Here is a 20,274-nt window from a genome sequence, read left to right as displayed (position 1 = left end):
TGGTCGGAGCACGAGTATCTTACAGCAAATAATACATATGTTTCCTCCGGACTCGAGTCTAACACGCTTTTTTGGGGGCATTTACAAGTGTCATTATGTAAACGAAAAACTAGCAAACTATGTCCTACTGTCTATGTAATTTGGCCCTTTCTTTGTAATTCCGGTCAGACCGCTTCTGGACAACAGAAAACTACTATTAATTCACAATTTTCATCAAAACCTGTTTGTTTATGCAGTGACCATTTTGATTATTCATGAACTCTAGTTTATGAGATTTTGGCTTGCCAATGCTACTCCCATGGCATGCTGAAACCCTTAGATGTCACCCTAATATAAGGCATAGTTATAAAACACTGATTTTGACTTCACACGTAAAATCAACGTTGAAATGGCACACTAAGGGGCCTATTTACAAGGAGTCTGCGCCGCAGCTGCGTCACCTTTTTTGATGCAGGGGCAGTGCAGATTGCAAACCCATATCTACGAGGCCACGCAAAGCCACTTTACGTGACTTTTCATGGCCTCATAGATATGGAGTAAGGCAAAGCAGCACAAGTTGCTGCGTTGCCTTACTCTTTGTCAAAGAGGCGTTTCTTGGGCGTTGCGGTGGGTGTTCCCATGCAACACCCATAGATTTAGATGTATTCCCAGATTTACAAGGACTTGTAAATTTGGGAATGCTCCAAAACCCTACACCTCCCCAGGGAAGGCATACCGAGAAGAAATACCTTTATTTCTCCTCGTTTTTTGCTCTTCCTATGTGTGCTACATTCTTCAGCACACATAGAAGGAGGAAAACAACTCCATCAATAGTTTTTTGAAGGAAGGTGTCCCTTCCTGCACAAAAACAATAATTCCTACAATGCAGACACCCTAGCGCCGTGGTGCAAGGGTGCCTGGGTTGGCATTAGGCAGCCAATTGTACCCCAGCAGGAAAGGTATGCATCTTATTGCTGTAAATACAGCAAATCCCTGCTCTTTAATTATGGCTAAGGGCTGTGCAGCAAGCTGGCTTGCCGTGCCGCGTTGCAGCTGTTTCTTGTAAATATGCTCCTAAGTACTTAATACCATCAAATGTGATATGACAAATGACATCACCAATTACACACTCAATGGCATAGCTATTTGGAATTGTTAATGCTATTGAACACAGAACCACTTATTAAAGTAAGCATAACTACTGAACATACAAATTTACGTTTCCATGAAAATATGACACCAACGAGCCTTCCAAACCTTCCTGGGATCCAGCACATGTGCTATAAATCTGTGCTTCACACACCTGACTCATAAAGCTGTGGCCTCTATATGGCCTCTATATGTGCATAGCATATTTCTTTGTTCTCTTTTTGTCCACTGAATACAATTCTATGACTACTATTATGCACCATGACCCCATAGCTACCAACAAACATTCACTAGGTAGAGATGTAAACTAAGACTCCTGAAACGCATGGTCCTTATTTACAAAAAATGATACATCACTGTGTCAAGGCAGCGATGCCTTGAAATTTCTTGCGCCTGCGTCAAAAAACCTTTCTATGCCATGGATGTGCCGTATTTACAATACGGGGCTCCATGGCGCAGGTTCCCATGGATGTGTCGGAAAGTCTGACTCATTTGTGGGTAGGATGCCGTAAGGCATCTGGCCCAAAAGTGGCGCATTGCTGTAGTTGGTGATAAGACTGACGCAACTACAGCAATGCATCAGAAAGCAGAGGTGATGCGTCAGTTTTCACTGTACAAGTGGCCTCATGTGTAGGGACTAATGTGATAGAGCGCAAAAAATGAAATACTCATCATGCACTCTATTACATTGGTACTGGATGTCACACATACCTATGTATGGACGGCCTATCCTTGAGCCTTTCCCACCATGGTCCAGCACAGCACAGCACAGGGAGGGCTCTTTCTCCCCTGGAACTTGTAGCATCTGGCCATGGGAGGGATACCTTCATGAAAAGAATCAATCCCTGACTGCTCCACACACCCTATCCCAAGGCATCTACCTGGGACAGAAGTCATTATTACTTTACAGGACACTTAGCGTGCTTGTGGTTTCACCAAGAAGATGTTTATATGGAGGTTACCAAAGTTAATTTTGGGGCTATTATTCCTTTTCACCATGTCCTAAATTGAGCCCCTATTCTCATCAACATATGAAGTTTACTGGGAAAGTTATGTGTCTTGAAACAAGCAATCTTGGGAAAATCATGTTCTTACTGTACCTTTAACTCCTTATCTGCCATTATCTCATGGACTTACTAGCCATTAGCCTAAAGATTTTAGGATGAGTGGTGTTCGTTCTGCAGTGATCCATTCGCACTCTTTACATTCCTCCATTTTAGCAGCTCTAAAAGTAAACATTTTAATAAAGTGACCTGTGTATGTCACTTCCTTTGGTACAAGTCTTTAACCCCAGTTACCATGTTGATAAATGCTTCTGCCCTGCTCCTCTGTTCAAGAGAGCCAGTGTTCAGATGTGCCACTGAGCTGGGCTGCAACAGACTTCCAAGCTAAACTGTTTCTTTTATAACCCATATTGATTGCACTGCTTAGCTGTATCAGTTCCTTGGCAAGCAAAGAAGTTAGACGTTTGACATTCAGGAGGAGCGCACTACAGTATGCTGTGCAAACATCTAAAAGGAAGAGCACAGTAAATCCAGCACGTTGTCTTCCTAATTTGGTGGGCCTCACTGAACTGGACCATGGCTGTGATGTCTAAGGGAGTGATGGCCTCTCCTGACTCGCACTGCTGTATCGTGGCTGTGAGGCCTAGGTGAGCAGGCTAGCTGTGCAGCAATGGTGCCATAGGTCATGGTTAAGGCAAGTAAATGGACCACTCTTCTCCCCCGCCTCCTCATGATCCACAAGACGGATGTACAATACACCCATTGTTTTGGTAAATATGGTCCAAAACACCTCGGGCTTTAGTGCCATTGTTCCTGCTGCATTAATGATACCTAAGACCCTGGGAGGAGCAACATCCAGTTGTTTTCACAGCCAGAGTCCTGTAAAAGACGGCCATAATTTAGGTACATCGGGGTCCTAACACCCAGAGTTCCGTTTTCTCTGCACCTGCTGCACTATTATTAGCTATGCTCCTGCAAGGGGTCTCGCAGTCATGGTCCTGGTCCTGTGATGTGAGGCCTTGCAACGGAGGAACATGGTTGAGAGGGTACCGGAGGGGAAGGGACCATGTGCTGTATCAGTGGTGCATTGAGCCCTGGTGCAAACAATGTAAACTGTTCCTCCCCATTCCCTCTGGCCACTGACTGGACAGTAAAATACAGCCATAATTTGGGTGCATTGGTCCCAAAACTCCGCAGGGCAATGGTGCACTGTTCTTGCTATGCTATCTATAACTATGACCCTCAGAGTCATCACCCAGTGCTGGGAGGCCTAGAGCAGAAGGCTCCCTTTCTTGGGTCTCTGAGCACTGGACCACAGCTATAAAGCATAGGAGAGGATAGGCTTTTCCTGGTCCTCGCAGCTCTTGGTCATGGCTCTGAGGTGCATAGGGAGAAGGGACAAGTGGCACAGTATGGTCTCTGATGCAAGTAAATGATGCTGGACAGTAAACCATAGCAATAATATTTGTGCATTGGCTGCTTGTCATCCATGAACCCTGGTGCCACAGCACCTGCTGTACTATTGATAGCTACGCCCATGAGAGAGAGCCCTCCCATGGTCTCAAAGCCATACCCTTCCCTGGGCATCCAACCATGGCTAAGAGACCCAGGGGAGAATCTGTTCTCAGCCACATAGTGCTGGAACATAGCTGTTAGGCCTATGAAAGAGAGACAAGGTGCATAGCAATGGTGCCATGGCCCTGGTGCAAAGGAAAAGCATCTCCTCAACCTTGTCCACTACCTGCACAGTAAAATACTGCCATAATACCCCTGGGCCCGGTACTAGGTGTAGGTGAGGGAGTCCAACTCCCTTGGGCCTTACAACCCTGGACCATGGCTACGAGATCTATGGTAGCCCGCCCCCCACTGTCCTGGACCTCTTGACTATGGTATAGAGCTGCAAAGCCCAGGAGAGTGGAATCCAGCATAATGGAGCTGTCTTCCCTGCGTCTCGCTACAATGGTCTGGAGCTGCAAGCCCAGTTAATGGAGGTTCCCCCCCTGGACATTCCCCCCATGATCTAAAGATGTGAGGGTCAGGGGAGTGGGTAGGAGCTTTCTCCTTGGCCTCACATCTATGGTCCAGTGCCCCGGAGGGTGTGGTTTCACTCCACTGTTTCCCCAGCCGTGGTCTAGCACTGCCAGGCCCAGGGGAGGGTGGTCCCATCCCTAGGTCCTCACATCTGTTGCCTGGTGTGGCAAGGCCCATGAGATAAGGCCCCAGTGACTTGGGGCTCACATCCATGGTCTAGTGCTGCAAGGCTCAGAGAAGAGTCTCCATTCCTGGGCCACGCAGATATAACCCATCACTGTGAGTCACTGGAGAGGGGTCCCTATTCCCTGTAGCTCACAGGCATGGTCTAGCACTGCAACGCCATAGTAGGGTGGGCAATTTCCCATTTTCATTTGACAGGAACACGTTGTGCCTTTGGAGAAACATTGTGTTTGCAGATACATCAGAAGAAGTTTCTTGCGGAGCAGAGGAACTGCGAGTCACATAGAAGATTTTTGGAACTTCACTTTAAATCTCCACCTCTGACACAGACCATCTTAAATTAATCCAGCCTCTGACACAGGTCATATAAAATTAATTCATCTCGAGATTGAGTTTATTAATTGTGAATGCAATTCATACTATATTTGACTTCTGATCTCGTTACCAAGTACTGGAGTAAGCCTTAAATACTCACTATTGCAAATTTTGAACGACAAGTTCAGAAAATGAACTCTGCTATTCAAATGGAATGAAATACTTAGGCTTTTAAACACCAGAAGTATATATTATTTTCTACCAGGCACACTGTCCAGTGAGAAACCTCTTCCACAGGACCTTGTCCAGTGGGTATGTTTTAGCCATGGAGCTAGGATAATTGAAATTAAAACTCAGCTTTACCATTTCACCTTAATAAGTTGGAATAAAACACTATGACTAGAATGACATTTCCCTGGGAAGGGCACCCCCTCGGCCTTGTATAGGAATCACTGACACTCCAGTTGTATTCCAGTGGACTAGCTGGAAATTTGGAATGAGGAGCCACCTTTTTTGAATTCAGGCCTCCCACTTGAACAAATTGTGTGCTCTTGGGTAATTGCTTTTCTGAACTAATTGCTCTGCTCCCTTTTTTGGCAAGATTAGGAGTATTTTGATTCCATTTAAAAACTGCTCGAAAGTGTATGATTACAAAATGGACTAAATATTACCCAGGAGAGGAGAAGTGCCCAATCACATTGGGCCCGATTCACAGAACTAACTTAAGACAAAATCCTAAACTTACTACCATTTTGGTATTCACAGAAGGCACTTACTCATTTTGGTATTCACAGAAGGCACTTACTCATTTCGGTATTCACAGAAGTTAGGAGTCCTAACTTTAGGACTACTAAATGCCTTCTGTGAATACCGAAAGTCTTAAAATTAGGATTTTTCTCAGTTTAGTAGTAGTATAGTTAGGACTCCTAACTTTAAGACTCCTAAATGCCTCCTGTGAATTCCGAAAGTCTTAAAATTAGGATTTTTCTGCATTTAGAAGTAGTAAAGTAGGACTCCTAAATGCCTTCTGTGAATACCGAAAGCCTTAATATTAGGATTTTTCTCAGTTTAGTAGAAGTATAGTTAGGACTCCTAACTTTAGGACTCCTAAATGCCTTCTGTGAATACCGAAAGTCTTAAAATTAGGATTTTTCCCAATTTAGTAGTAGTAAAGTTAGGACTTCTAACTTTAGGACTCCTAAATGCCTTCTGTGAATACCGAAAGCCTTAAAATTAAGATTTTTCTCAGTTTACTAGTAGTCAAGTTCAGAGTCCTAACTTTAGGACTCCTAAACTGAGAAAAATCCAAATTTTAAGACTTTCGGTATTCACAGAAGGCATTTAGGAGTCCTAAAGTTAGAACTCCTAACTTCTGTGAATACCGAAGTGAGTAAGTGTCTTCTGTGAATACCAAAATGAGTAAGTGCCTTTCCACTGCTACTTGCTGTGCTGGAGTTTGATCCTGACGCTGGAGGATTGAGGAAGCGTCTTGAGGCTCACAGCTAGCGCTTTGTAAGGCGCTACCTTCCGCCGGACCCGCTTCTCGGGTCCCGCTTCACGGTGCTGTGGTTTGCTGAAGCCTGGACACATCGCACTGAGGGCTTTTGGTAGACAGGGCTGCGAGCGATAATACCGCAGGACTCCAACTTCCAAGAGTCCCTGCTGTTTCCTTCACCCAATCCACCTGGTGACGCTCTCCCTGTAGGCCACGCCCCCTTGCAATCAGTGAAAAGATTCTGGACTTTGAACCTCGGCGGCTACCTTTCCACTGCTACTTGCTGTGCTGGAGTTTGATCCTGACGCTGGAGGATTGAGGAAGCGTCTTGAGGCTCACAGCTAGCGCTTTGTAAGGCGCTACCTTCCGCCGGACCCGCTTCTCGGGTCCCGCTTCACGGTGCTGTGGTTTGCTGAAGCCTGGACACATCGCACTGAGGGCTTTTGGTAGACAGGGCTGCGAGCGATAATACCGCAGGACTCCAACTTCCAAGAGTCCCTGCTGTTTCCTTCACCCAATCCACCTGGTGACGCTCTCCCTGTAGGCCACGCCCCCTTGCAATCAGTGAAAAGATTCTGGACTTTGAACCTCGGCGGCTAACTTTCCACTGCTACTTGCTGTGCTGGAGTTTGATCCTGACGCTGGAGGATTGAGGAAGCGTCTTGAGGCTCACAGCTAGCGTTTTGTAAGGCGCTACCTTCCGCCGGACCCGCTTCTCGGGTCCCGCTTCACGGTGCTGTGGTTTGCTGAAGCCTGGACACATCGCACTGAGGGCTTTTGGTAGACAGGGCTGCGAGCGAGAATACCGCAGGACTCCAACTTCCAAGAGTCCCTGCTGTTTCCTTCACCCAATCCACCTGGTGACGCTCTCCCTGTAGGCCACGCCCCCCTCTACACCCAATCAATATCAAACGGGTCACTGCTCCGCTGCGCGGGAGCGCGCGGGAAGCGCTCGGGAGAAGCCCGGGACAAGGGCGGGCCCTCTGAGGCCCTCAGAGGCACGAGAAGGCTAGGCTAGGCCAGTCTCCTAACATCTGTCTATCCGCATACTGTTCGGCCAGAGTACCCCCACCTGTCTTGTGACCTCCTCGCCCCATCTGAAAAATGTTTTAGAATGTTTACAACAATCTGAGAGGTTCTGTAGACATAGATTATAAGGCCTAGGATTAGTTTATTAAATTTATACCTTAGAGAAAACTGCCTAGTATTTCAGCCTAGATGCACTTAATAGTAATTTCCCCTACACTTTTCATCGTTTCTCATTGTTTGTTTGTGATGATGACAAAGAAATTAAGGTCTGGGAGAATACTGGTAGGAAGATCAGGCTCAAAAACCAGATCGAATCCCCTCCGAAATAAGCTCAGCCAAGCCACTAATTTGAAAAGCACTTGCCAGCTTTTTAATCTTTGGGAAAGGGGTAAGAATAAAGCTATAGTGGCGGACAATATGTCGGGGGATATTAACCCCTTCGGTGCTCATGACGGAACGGTTCCGTCATGAGCCACGGTTGAGCTGTGCTCATGACGGAACCGTTCCGTCATGACCACGCCCGCGCAGGAAAAGATCAGCACAGCAGGGGAATCCGTCCAGCATGGAAGGGGTTAAGGACTCTGGAGCTATCCATTCAGACATATTACCCAATACTTTGAGAGAGATGCCTGAAAATAAAAAGGTAATTGTGGATAATAGTTCAGTAGTAACAAAAGTAGCACCTTTGTCCTCTGAGTGTGGTTTTTCTCCTCCCCTATTCTCTACAATGAAAAATATTATTGAACTGGTACCAGAAGTAGTTATAAAAACAAAGAAAAACATAGAACAAGATAACTTGCATATAGAGAAAACTTCACTCGAAGAGGCCCATCATACAGTAAATATATCGCCAACAAAAGATTCTTTCAACAATGGTCTGTCCCCAATGGTCCTTGACAAAGACCTATGTCAAAGGTACATAGAGACTGACCTGGTCAAAGCCGAGATGGACTTAAAAACCCCGGTAACATCGACCCATGCTGGCTTGCATCTTTACAGTAGTACCCCTTCCAAGTCCTCACACTTACATTTTTCCATAAGCCCCAATTTAAATCTGATTGGGATAAATGCACTACAATATCAGGGGACAGACAAACCCATTTCTGATTCCCTCCATATATTAGAACACTTATTGTCGTCCATTTTACAATTATTGGAAAAATTTGTGGGGGGATCCGACTGTGTACTTGATACAGTGACCCAAATTTTGAAAGTTTTATTGGGCACTCAAAAAGAGAAGGATGCAGTCCAAAAGAAGCAGTCCTCCTCCTCTGTAGTATCAGATGAGGTAGGAATAAAAGATCAATTATCTGTAGTTAATAATGTTCCAAATAGAGTATATGAGGATGTAAAAACAAGTGCTACCCAGCCATCCCCTACCCTAAATGGTTCTTTAGTTAATGATTCAGAAATTAAATTTTGTGGGGAACTCCCTCCAAAAACTGGGAATGACCTTTTTCCTATTTTTAAGAAGCAACAGGGAGAAGGAGATAGAGAGGTGGACGCCACTCCGGTAGGGAATGGTAATAAAGGGAAGTCAGTGATAATAAAAAAGAACGGAAATAATAAGAGGAAACTATTGAGACGGATAGAAAAAAATAGGCGGAGGAAAATCCTCTTTAGAAAACATCTTAATTCCCCCTTACACAATGAGGTATATCAAACTCAGGTGGTAGCTGAAAAGGATAATAACCCTGAAAATAAGATCATTAAAGAAAATATTGTGCCTCCGCACTTGGCTACTTCAGCATTATTATCTACTTCCCCCCCCCTCCCCATCATCAACAATTGACACAAATATCCTCTTCCAACAAGTTACCATCAATAGGGATATAATTGGGTCAAAAAATCCAACATTTTCAGGACAGGAGCAAAACCCCTCCGGCCAAGTAGTTCCAATACTTAACCCCCTAGCAACACCTTTCTTGGGAGCAGTTGCAAGAGGTGTCCCGTTAATAGAGTCTAAGGAGAAAAGCATAGATACCGTATGGGTAGAATGTTCTCCCCTTTTTGATGCTGAATGCATTCTGAACAGATCCCTCTTGCTTAAATATTTTCAAGAATCTGCTAACTTGAAACTAATACAATCAGCCGATCTAGATAGGGTACAATTATTAAAATCAGAAGTGGGGATGATAACTAGGGTGAAGTTCCACTCCAAGTTAGTAGCCAATCTAATTCTGCAACGCTCAGAAGATCTGCAGAGCAGAGGAATAGATGTAATCCCGGTGTTGGGGCATACTAGACAAAACAATATCCTTAAATCCCAAACTCGCCAGAAACCCCCCTTTTCTCTGTTGCAAGCAGCAACAGGTAGTATAAATAAGGTGGGTGAGCTTACAGAGTTAAAAATATGCAAGTCTAAGGATTCTCGTTTAGTATCCTATGCTAACCCTACCTTGCCACCTTATCAATCTGATATCGGAGAGGAAAATGTTCAATGGAATTGGCTTCCCAGAGTTCTTGCTGAAAGATCCCTAAATTAACAACTATCTAATTCGCATCTTTAGCAAAGAATTATTTATAATATCCTGGAATGCAGCCGGTTTAAAAAACAGTCCGGAGAAAACGGCATTCCTTTTGTCCCTGGAGGCAAATATAATATGCCTCCAGGAGACATGGTGTACCGATAAAATTCAAATAGGGAAAGATTATTATGTATTGGAAGGTAGCACCACCCCGAATAAAAAAGCACATGCCAGTGGGGGGATAGCCTGCCTCTTATCGAACCGAATAAATTGGAACTATGTGCACTATATGGATCCGAGTAAACTCTTCCAAGTAGTAACCTTATTTGAGTCTGGCAATCCTAAAACTGGCAATCGTCTGGTTCTGATAAATGTCTATATACCACCGGAAGCTGGTTTTAATGCAATCTTAAAAAAGGTTTTCTTGCATAGCCAGAGTATCAGGGAGAAAGATCCAACGGCGGCTATAATTTTAGTCGGGGACCTGAATTGCAAGGTCTCCAACTCAAGCATAAACTTATTCTGTGATAAACTTAGAGAAGAAACTCTCCATATTCCTCGGGCAGCGTTTCCTGAAAATATAAAAACAAATAAACGTGGCAAACTTTTACTAAATGAGTTGGCAGAAATGGATGGGATTATTCCCCTCGGATTCCCCGGCTAAGTTCACGCACAAATCCTACCAAGGGGAATCGATTCTTGATTACGTAATAACGGGGTCCCAATCATTCGAGTTATTGAAGGATCTCGATATTATTGATACACCGTTAAGTGATCACAGAATCCTCTCCATCTCGATGAATGTAAAGCCATCTAAATGTGATCAGTGGTCTCTGAATAGTGATCAAGCAAATTTTGGTTCCAAATCAGGAAGGTGCTACTGGAACGCAAGGGCGTGTCGAAATTTGGAAGAAATGCTCGATGTAGCAATATCTGAGCTTCCTTCCTGGTATGGCTCTGAAATTGAAAATTTCTCTCTGTTCTTGAAGTCAGTGATAACAGGGGCAAAAAAGCTCAATAGGAAAAAGTCCTTTGGAATATTTACTAGCCCTCTGAGACTGCTTAACATAGAAATTAATAAATTAGTAAGGGCCCAATATTTAAATAGATCTGTTGTTATAGCACAAAAAATAACAATGTTAAAAAGGAAACGGAGAAGGCTATTAACCACATTACGCAAAGAAAAAGAGGATGCTATCTGGGTAAAAATAAGAAAAGCTGCTATTAACGGGGAAATGAGGCAATTTTGGTCCCTTATAGGTGAGGGGTGCGGACTGAGAACAAGCCCTTTACCCATCCCTATTGAGGAACAAATATGGAGGGATTTTGTCTCTAATCTTTATGCAAGCAATAATACGGTGACCTCGCAAGTACGGCCAAACGAAATGAGCTTGTCTTTTGAGCCATTTACAGAAAAGGACATAGACTTAGCTATTGGAGAAATGAGGCACTCCGGGGCTATGGGCCCGGATGAATTGCCCATTAATGTACTAAAACAGAACAGGGCTAAATGGAGTATGCTACTCTGTCCAATTTTCAATATTTGTTTATCTAGAGGTAAGGTTTTACCCTCTTGGAAGGGAAGTATCCTGGTACCATTGTTTAAAAAGGGAGATCGTTTATCCCCTCAGAATTACCGCCAGATTGCACTGTTGGATGCAATCGTCAAAGTTTTTACAAGATGTCTGCTCAAACGAATAAATGATTGGGTGGAGCATTTAAATATTCTTCCTCTCGAGCAGACAGGTTTTAGGAAAAACCACAGTACCATGGACAACTTAACAGCCCTCCAGGTAATAACCGATAAATATATTGGAGCCAGAAAGGGGAGAGTCTATGCGGCATTCATAGATTTCTCCACGGCCTTTGATAAGGTCGACCGACAAGTACTGTGGAGAAAGCTACATGCCCTGGGAATGCCTCATAGTCTCTTATGCTTGGTACAAGATTTGCACGATAACACGTGGTGCAGAGTGCTATTGGGGGGTGAAAGGGGCTTATCCCAGCTTATTCCATCGGCAAATGGCCTTAAACAGGGCTGTCTTTTAGCTCCTCTTTTGTTTTCCCTTTACGTTAGTGATCTCCCCCTTATCATATCTGCATGCGAAGGAATTGCCCCAGACAGATATATCTCTTGTTTAATGTATGCGGACGATATATTAATCCTAGACCTTACTCCAAAAGGCCTTAACAACCGTCTGCATTCATTATACGCATTCTCCGAAAACCATTTCCTGAAAATAAACATTTCCAAAAGCAAGGTAATGTGTATGGAGGGGCGAAAAAAACTGAAGTTGGAACACATTAGCTGGGAGCTGGGAGGCCAAAAACTAGAAAGAGTAAAATCATACGTATTTTTGGGTAAGGTTGTAAATAGTAACTTGAGCAACAGATCCCATATAGAAAATAGTTCCCGCAAGGCAAAGTCGCAGGGAAATGGGTTAAGAGCATTATACAAATCAACCGGTAAAAGACACTTTGGTTATTTGCTGGAGGCTTTCCGGGCAAAATTCCCCCCAACTTTGCTTTACGGCATAGAACTCATCGACCTAGTCGAATGGGGTTTTTTGGACATTATCGAGGGCTCCCTCTTGAGAAGCTTAACTTCAGTTAATAATAGTTGCAGTGCAGCAGCCCTTCGTTTAGAATTCGGTCTAAGAAGTAGCTGGGCACAGGGTCTGGCAGGAGTCATTCGCTGGGTTATCTGTTTGGTCAAAGGAAAGCCAGCCACACTAAGATCCCTAATCACAAAAGAGTTGATGGGCCCACTAAAAGAGCATTCGATTCTTATAAAGAACTATAGGAAGGCCATTACACTCTTGGACTTAGAGGAAGCCACTCTTTTAGACCTTTCTATGCAACAATTAAAATTTACATTAAAACAAGCCACATGGAAGCTAAGCTACGAAAGGGATTGTAACTTGATTGTACAAAAGAAGGGGGCCACTCAAGCTGTTGATTCCTATTTGTTTAAGCAAATACAACCTTACGCCTCCTGGAATATACCCCACGGTTTGCGCCGTTTTTGGCTGCTTCTTAGGCAGGATCTCCTTCCACTGAATAAGCTGTTGGCCAAATGGCATGGTATATCTAATATATGTAACCTTTGCAATATCTCAGTCCAAGACTCTATACATGTCCTGCTAGTCTGTCCAGCATTAATGGTCCACCGTCGTCTGTGGGTAAAGCCTGTATGTATTCAGTTTGGTATTTTATCCGCAAGATCTCTGATAGATGCTATCTTCAGTCCCCCAAACGAAATTTTCTGTAACAGAATTTTTAACTTTTTCAAATGTTTTTTAGAATTATATTAGATGAACGGTATGATAATCTGTACATCTTTTGCTAGAAAAAGTCGATTATATGTGGACTTATTTTATTATATTTTGGCTGTTATTTTGTAATATGTGGATCTCCAAGGAGTTCCAAAATCATATTTAAATAAAATTGAAAATTGAAAAAAAAATTGAAATTGAATTGAGTAAGTGCCTTCTGTGAATACGAAAATGGTAGTAAGTTTAGGATTTTGTCTTAAGTTAGTTCTGTGAATCGGGCCCATGGTATATTTACCTAAGTACAATACAGTGGTTAATGTGCAGCCAGGGCCACTGAAATTATGAAATTGTGTGGCCATAGTGTTTTCTCCATAATTATCGATTTGCCACATTTGCCGCATAATCCATCAGCTGCTACATAATCTACAGATTTTAACCCCCAAAATGTTTCTAGCTCAAACGGTTCAAAAATTGCTGAAAGCTCAGCAACATGTGTTGCCATGCAATGAAAGGCCCATTTCTTAGGTTGACAGGTCGCCTATTGGTTTTTATTACTATGTTTGGATCTTGAACTGATACTAGTAAGAGGCAATCTATGCACCAACAGTGTTAGCAAGTGTAAAATGAGAAAATAATGAAGTAACACTATCACAAAATGGATGCATAATTTGGCCATCAATTGCTGCATAATTACAGCGGCCCTGTATATAGCCTTTGCACCAAGTAGAAGTGTGTTACAATCTTGGCTCTACTAATTTAATCAACTGCCTATTCCTGGGCAAATAATAATCTCCCTGTGCCTCTTTCACTGATTTAACATTGTGACAGCACTTTAAAATAACCTTACAGGGCAATATCTCAGTACAGGTCCTGAGTATAGGTGTCATCCACTAATTTACGGCTGTTTGCATCCCAGTGGCTGAAGGTTCTCCTGAAGCTGCTTTGTTCAGGGCCCCTCATATGCTGCAAAGTCTCCCTGTCTGCCGCCCACAAGCATCTTGTGGTATCTTAGGCACTGTGCGAGGGTGTAGTGGCTACGCCCCCTTTACTTTCACAGTGAAAAAGGAAGAAATGTGCAATGCTAAATCTGCATTAAAAAAAAAGAAAACCTTGTATTTGCGCATACAAACAGAAATTTGAACGGGGGGGGGGGTCCGTATATAATACTGTCTGCCAGGCTGCCACTCACTGTTATGTTATGACCCTGATGGATCACGTCACGCCGATTTTCCTAAACCTGCAAGTAGCTCCCCTGGTGGGCGGGCCCAAAGTCTAGAGAGTATTTGACGGGCTGACAACCTCCAAGCCCTGAGGTCTGTAATGTCATCAGCTTGGCAAACACCTTGCATCTAGGCACAGTCTCCACCCCCTGATGATGTGGAGGTAAAGTTAGCCCCGAGCATTTCAGTCGCAAGCCCTGTAGACCTAAGCCTCCACGTCAATCAGAGAGTAGAGAGCATTGTCACTCCACCCTTTCCCATCTCGTCATGAGGTGGGAAAGGGTGGGGTAAGACACACTGCGCAGACTCGACTTGAGGTGTCTGTGATTGCTTTCCACCTGTATTAATCCTGGTCTCAATTTTAGCACCGGCGTGCATGCGTGTGTCTGTTCAGACACTTGATTTATTTACTGCCAGGCCAGCTAAGGAGGTGACAGTGCCAGTGGGGGAACAAGGTCAGTGAGACCGAGACGAATGGTACGCTCCAGAAGCATAATAATTTATTACATGCATTGCGAGGAGTTAAAATGGGAGGCCAGGAACAGGGTCAGCGTATATACACAGTCGAGGTGAGCTTAAAAAAGTACCAGCTGGGCCACTCTGTCTCTTTGAATAAAGTGGTGGGACTATGTTAATGGGTAGTGGGTGAGTATGAACCAGCTGATGTTAGCTATGAATTGTACATGCCTAGGTTGGCTTCTGAAAGGACTTCACTGTGCACAGAACAAGATATGCATATGCATCACATGTAAAGCGATCCCACTCAAAAACTCCTGAGTATATGTCACGTATTTTGCTTCAGCACAAAGTGAAATTATATCTTAGCCAATGCTGTTTTTTCACCCCCTGTAAATTTATTGATAACTCCTCATGAGAATGGAAATTGGTTATTCCTGTGCGCTGTGCCAATATTGCTATCCTGTTGTAAAACACCCTGCCTCTATGTGCTACTCTCCTGCACGTGTTACATCAATAAAGAAAAATAAGTATACAAATTACAGCAAATGAGGCCGGGGCTTGTAAATTGTATTTAGGCTGTCCGGTTTTAGGTTTAAACCTATAATAACTGATAAAACCCCACCGGAAGGGAAATAGCCCTCAACAGTGTAAACATATAAACACTGAAAAAAACCCTGCACAACCACAAAGTAAATGTCATTCAAAGAAAGGAAAAGGAGAGTGAAAGAGTCATTTTTATTTCTTGCTGAATGGGCCAATACAATGTAACTTTGTTATATAAGGTAGCAGTAAGAAAGACTAGGCTAACATCATTCTGCCTTAGTTTTGTTGTTTAGGGATGTAACTAAAATATTGTTTCTTCATCCTTCTTTCAGTTTTGTGGTCTTTGGTCTAAAGATACAGGGGTTAGAAGCATGTTTTAGGTGTTGTTTGTTTATTGTATAAACTGTAGAGAATCAGGAAAATTCTAAATCATATTTGATTTTTTGGCTACTTTTGAGTCTTTCACTGATAGGAAAAATGTAGGTTTTATAAGAATGTTTCCCAATGTGTACCATCACATTTGCCTACAGAGAATTGGTAAAAATTCATGATACATCAACCCCTCTTTTCTAGTGAGTCAGTATTGATAGTAGGTGAATTGCCAAACACCCCAGGCTTTAAACATTCAATGCAAGGTATTGTGTCACAAAAGCATCTGGGATACTGGTGAAAGCATGACACCAGACGTTTGGAAAACATGAAATGCAGTGTCACTTGGAATGCTGCTGCAAAAAGTTCTTACCAAGTTCAACAAATATTGGAGTGATATTGTTTGTATTTGCAGTGATTCGGCTACGTATATGAAAAAGTTGTGTGATGACCTGTCAAAATCGATGCCTGAGCTGAAGCGCTTCCCTGTAAGAGATCCTTGCCACTTGTTAGATGGCAATCTGAAAGTATCTTTACAATCTTCAGAGTTAATGAGGAATGCTATTGACTTTTTAGTCCATTCTGGTGCACTGTTTTATTATGCGTGGGAACTAAAACACAAATATTTCTCATTTTGTGCTTTGTGTGGCATCACAGAAAGAGTCATCCCAACTGTGTCACTTAGCTGTTCATTCTCAGTCCTAGAGGCCATGAATGCTATATTATCCATGTGGCAACCGTTTACAGAACTTTTGCTGAGTGATGATGCAAACCGCAAGAAATGTGAGGATCTTTGGTCACATATTGATGGTGATTTGAAAAAAAGTACACTCTACTGCAATCTTAGATTTTTACAGGAAATCATGACTGCTGTAGTGGACATAATACAAAAACTAGAGTCTGAAAACACCCTTGTATGCCAAGTGTTCCGCATAATTCGTGTAGATGTGAAACATCTCCTTGAGAGTTAGCTGGGTGACACTTTTAGTGACTTTGGCACTGCAACATGTTCCATGTTAGAGGGCTTGCCACTTGGTAAGCAAAGAAATGTCGAGGAGCAATTCAGGAACTTTTATCTTACAATATATGAGAAATAGCCCTTCACCAACCATGGCATTTGAAGTCAATGAAGCCTCACTGTGGTACTCTGCACAAGTTCTAGATCCCTTACGTAAAGGGAAATTTTCTCCGTAGTTTCAAAAGTACTGCCTCATTTTTGACCACTTCAATATCTCTGAGGGCATATGCGCCCAGTTCAACGCATATGTTGCTGAACCTGTCACAGAGAATCACAATCTTCATGTGCACCAGTATTGGCATGGAAAGCTATGCCAGTGTCCAGAGTTAGAAAATTGTGTACTGGCTATTTTGGCGTTGCCTGTCTCAAGTGCCAATGTTGAGAGGGCCTTTTCACAGATAAAAGTTTACATGAGAAGGAAAGAGCGAGCGTGCATGACCTAAGACTCACTGAAGAAGTATTGTAAGGTGTACTACAATAATTTTGATTTGTAAAATGCATTTGGACCTCATATACACTGTACGTACACTGTCTATATACCATGCAATATCAGTGCAGAAAGCAAGCAATAATAAAAGCAAAAAGTTCCACAAACACCGGAAAAACACTCTTTCTGTTGTTTTGAATGGCGCAACAATGTGTAACTATATGATAACCACTGTTTTTTAAGGTATTGAAATCACTGGAAAACACTGAAAAAACCCCACCAGAATTTACCAAAAATAGACACTGAAAACAGGAAAGCCTAATTGTATTGTAGGGTCTCCTTTACACCCTGTATCAGGGTGCACCCCATATTAGAATTCTGCATACCTGCAGCTTCTCCCCATTTCTTGTTTCTGGGGTAAATAGCAAATGCCCAGATGAGGCACCTCGTAGTGTGAAGTTTACACCAAGATTGCACATATGTGTTCTGTAAGAGAAAGCTACATAAAGTAAGTATATGTGCTTGAGGCACACATGAGGTATGTGGGTGTGAGGTATTTGTTTTGTGTGTCGGATGCATGAGTAAGTTGATTGTGAGGTGGAATGTGTTATACAGAGTGTTGTGAATGTGAGAGTACTATGCCACTTGGGAACTAGGCAGGTTGTTAAGGGAGGCTTAAATGGTACTATTGTACCACACAAACGTATTTGCTTGCAGCATGCCGTGAAATGCAGATATCGTTTTTAACACCATTCTAATGTGCAGTGGAGTAGCGTGCATCGCTCTCAAAGCAGATGTTTCATGAGATTGAAGCATGAATTTTTGGTAGTGCTTCATGTATGCAAATGTGCATCCAATATTTCTGAGTCTCTCTTTCAGATGAACACTGACATGCACACACACTTGTGGGTCCGTATCAGTACACCTATACGCTTATTGTATGTACACATGTGCATTAATGGATGTATGTGCCATGTGTATGTATGTGCATGCATGCATGCATGCACATTCAACACACTTATGTGCAAATGTGTGTTTTGCTATATCTAGCTGTCTCTCTGTGTTTAGATGTTTAGGTTAATTAGCATAAACATACTTTTTTCTGTTTACATATGGGGCTTTCTGTATATGAGCATATGTTATAATATAATGTTTATTTACTTAGTGCTTTACATCACCATTGTGTCAGTACAGGGGGGCTAGGGAAGTGGGAACACATAAAAGTGATGGGAAAGGGATAGAGACTGAAATGAGGGACTAATAGTAAGGAAGGCAAACATGCAGTCCCATTGAGGAAGGAGCCTTGAAGATTTTGTGGTCTTCCATCAAAGCACTCATACAGAAGAGGGCAGAGCAGAAATAAACTATGAGCAATTTCTTCTTGGGCGTCTGTCTATCTGGTAGGAACTATGTATTGGGAAGAGAAAGCAAGAGAGGGCAAGAGAAGGAAAGAGGTACAAGATGGGGGTGGTGGCACACCTTTCAAGAGATACTAGTGCAGGCCAGGAAGATCTTCTGGGAGTCATGACATTTCTCCCTCTTCACTCTCCTGGCTGTCTATGCAGTCAAACCTTTGATGCAGCTTCTCTCTACTAGATACATTTATCTGTCTCCAAAGCTGTAAAGGGAGTAAGAGCAAAGAGAAATTTGAGGATTCCTCATTTCAAGAGGTGCTCCGTGAAGACATTAGGAGGAGGTTCATCCCACAAGAAGCTGGAGGCTTGCACATGCACCTCGCCTGTAGGTTGTCTAGCTGGTTGCTCTGATGAAGCGCCTGTGCTTTGAGCCTGGCCAGGGATGGAGCTCACATTTGGAAGAAGGAAGTCAGGCTTGCCTACCAAGCCAGGCCAATGAAAGCTATTGCTTTTTCTTCTTTTATTTTGTTTAATTGCATGGAAAATCATCTTTTTATAGCATTTTGGTAAATTAGATTGGCACAGGCAATGGCGACTAACGGCCCCCCTCCCCAAATAAAATGCTGTGCACCCTGCATCCTGCCGAACAAGCCCAGCCCCACCACCCACACACCACCCACAAACCTCACCAGCCACCACTGGAACCTTTGGCATGTGAGGTTCTGTAACCAAGGGTGCAGGATCATTGTGAAGACGGACTGGGTGGGCAGTTGGAGGCTTCTCACCGCCTGTGCTGTGGATGAGGTTTCTGTGTACACTTCCATCGTAAATAAAGGACTTCAACTTATCATCTTTCTCCTGTGTTGAACTTAACACATCTCTTTCACAGCTCATCAAGGGCTGAAAGTAAGTTGCTTTTCATTTGAAAGTGTTAAAAGTGCGGGACCGTGGGTGTCCTGCTGTGCCTTTGTGTGGCAGCGACTGGATCCCCAATTGTATGCTGTGATTAACCAGGAAGAGGCCCTTTGTTCCCTGAGCATCGCATTTATGGTGTAGTGCTGCAAGGCCCAGGGGATGGGGCATCCCTTCCCTGTGCCTCACAGTCATGGCACAATGTGGGGAGGCCCATGGAAGTAGGGAATGCTCTCCTGGGAAGTGGGGCCCTTTACTAATTATTTCCAGTGCTACGTATGATTGAATGGCCTTGGGCAAAAACTGACACAATTGGCCCAATGTGTCAGTCTGTGAAATGGGGCAATTTGGAGCACTGAATACGCTGCGTTAAAAAAATGATGCAGCGGTGGTGCAAGCTCCTTGTAAAAATGCCCCTTACTGTGTTACTTATCTTCTGTGTGCATTTACCTGTTGAGGAGATGTGACTTGATTGCAGATTATACTGTTTCAAGTCACTTCAGCTGATCAGATACCTATGCCACAGCCAATGCGTCATTTCTACTCTTAGGTTTAAGAGGTGTAAGAATTTTGACCTATCTCAAGCGCATCGGCCCGCTTCCCGAAGTTGCGTCACTTTTGCAAAATGTCATACATACCTATGCGTCAGTTTTATAGGATATTTTAGGTGGGAATGCATTCCTTGCATATATTTATTAAAAGCGACGCAGCCGATTACTACGAAGGTACAAACCGACGCAGGCCAACAAAAAATTACGCATCTGCCTAGATGCGTAACCTTGTAAATATGGAGCAAAGAAAGTACTGACTTGTGTGGAAAAAAAATTATGCAGTGGCAGCACATGCTCATTGTATATATGCCTCTATCTACTTGTCCTGGGGATAAAACCTACTGCTGCTGTGGATAGGCCTGCTGCATTAAGGTCTGGTTATGATGTGGCTAACGCGCATGTTTTTATCATCAATATTGTATTTTAAACATAATGTAGACAACTATGTACACTCAACAGTGTTCTTTTTCCATTATTCATTTGTTTAACTCT

Source organism: Triturus cristatus, chromosome 7 (genome assembly GCF_964204655.1).
Source record: "Triturus cristatus chromosome 7, aTriCri1.1, whole genome shotgun sequence".
In the NCBI taxonomy this organism is placed as follows: Eukaryota; Metazoa; Chordata; class Amphibia; order Caudata; family Salamandridae; genus Triturus; species Triturus cristatus.
This window is presented reverse-complemented; position numbering follows the sequence as displayed.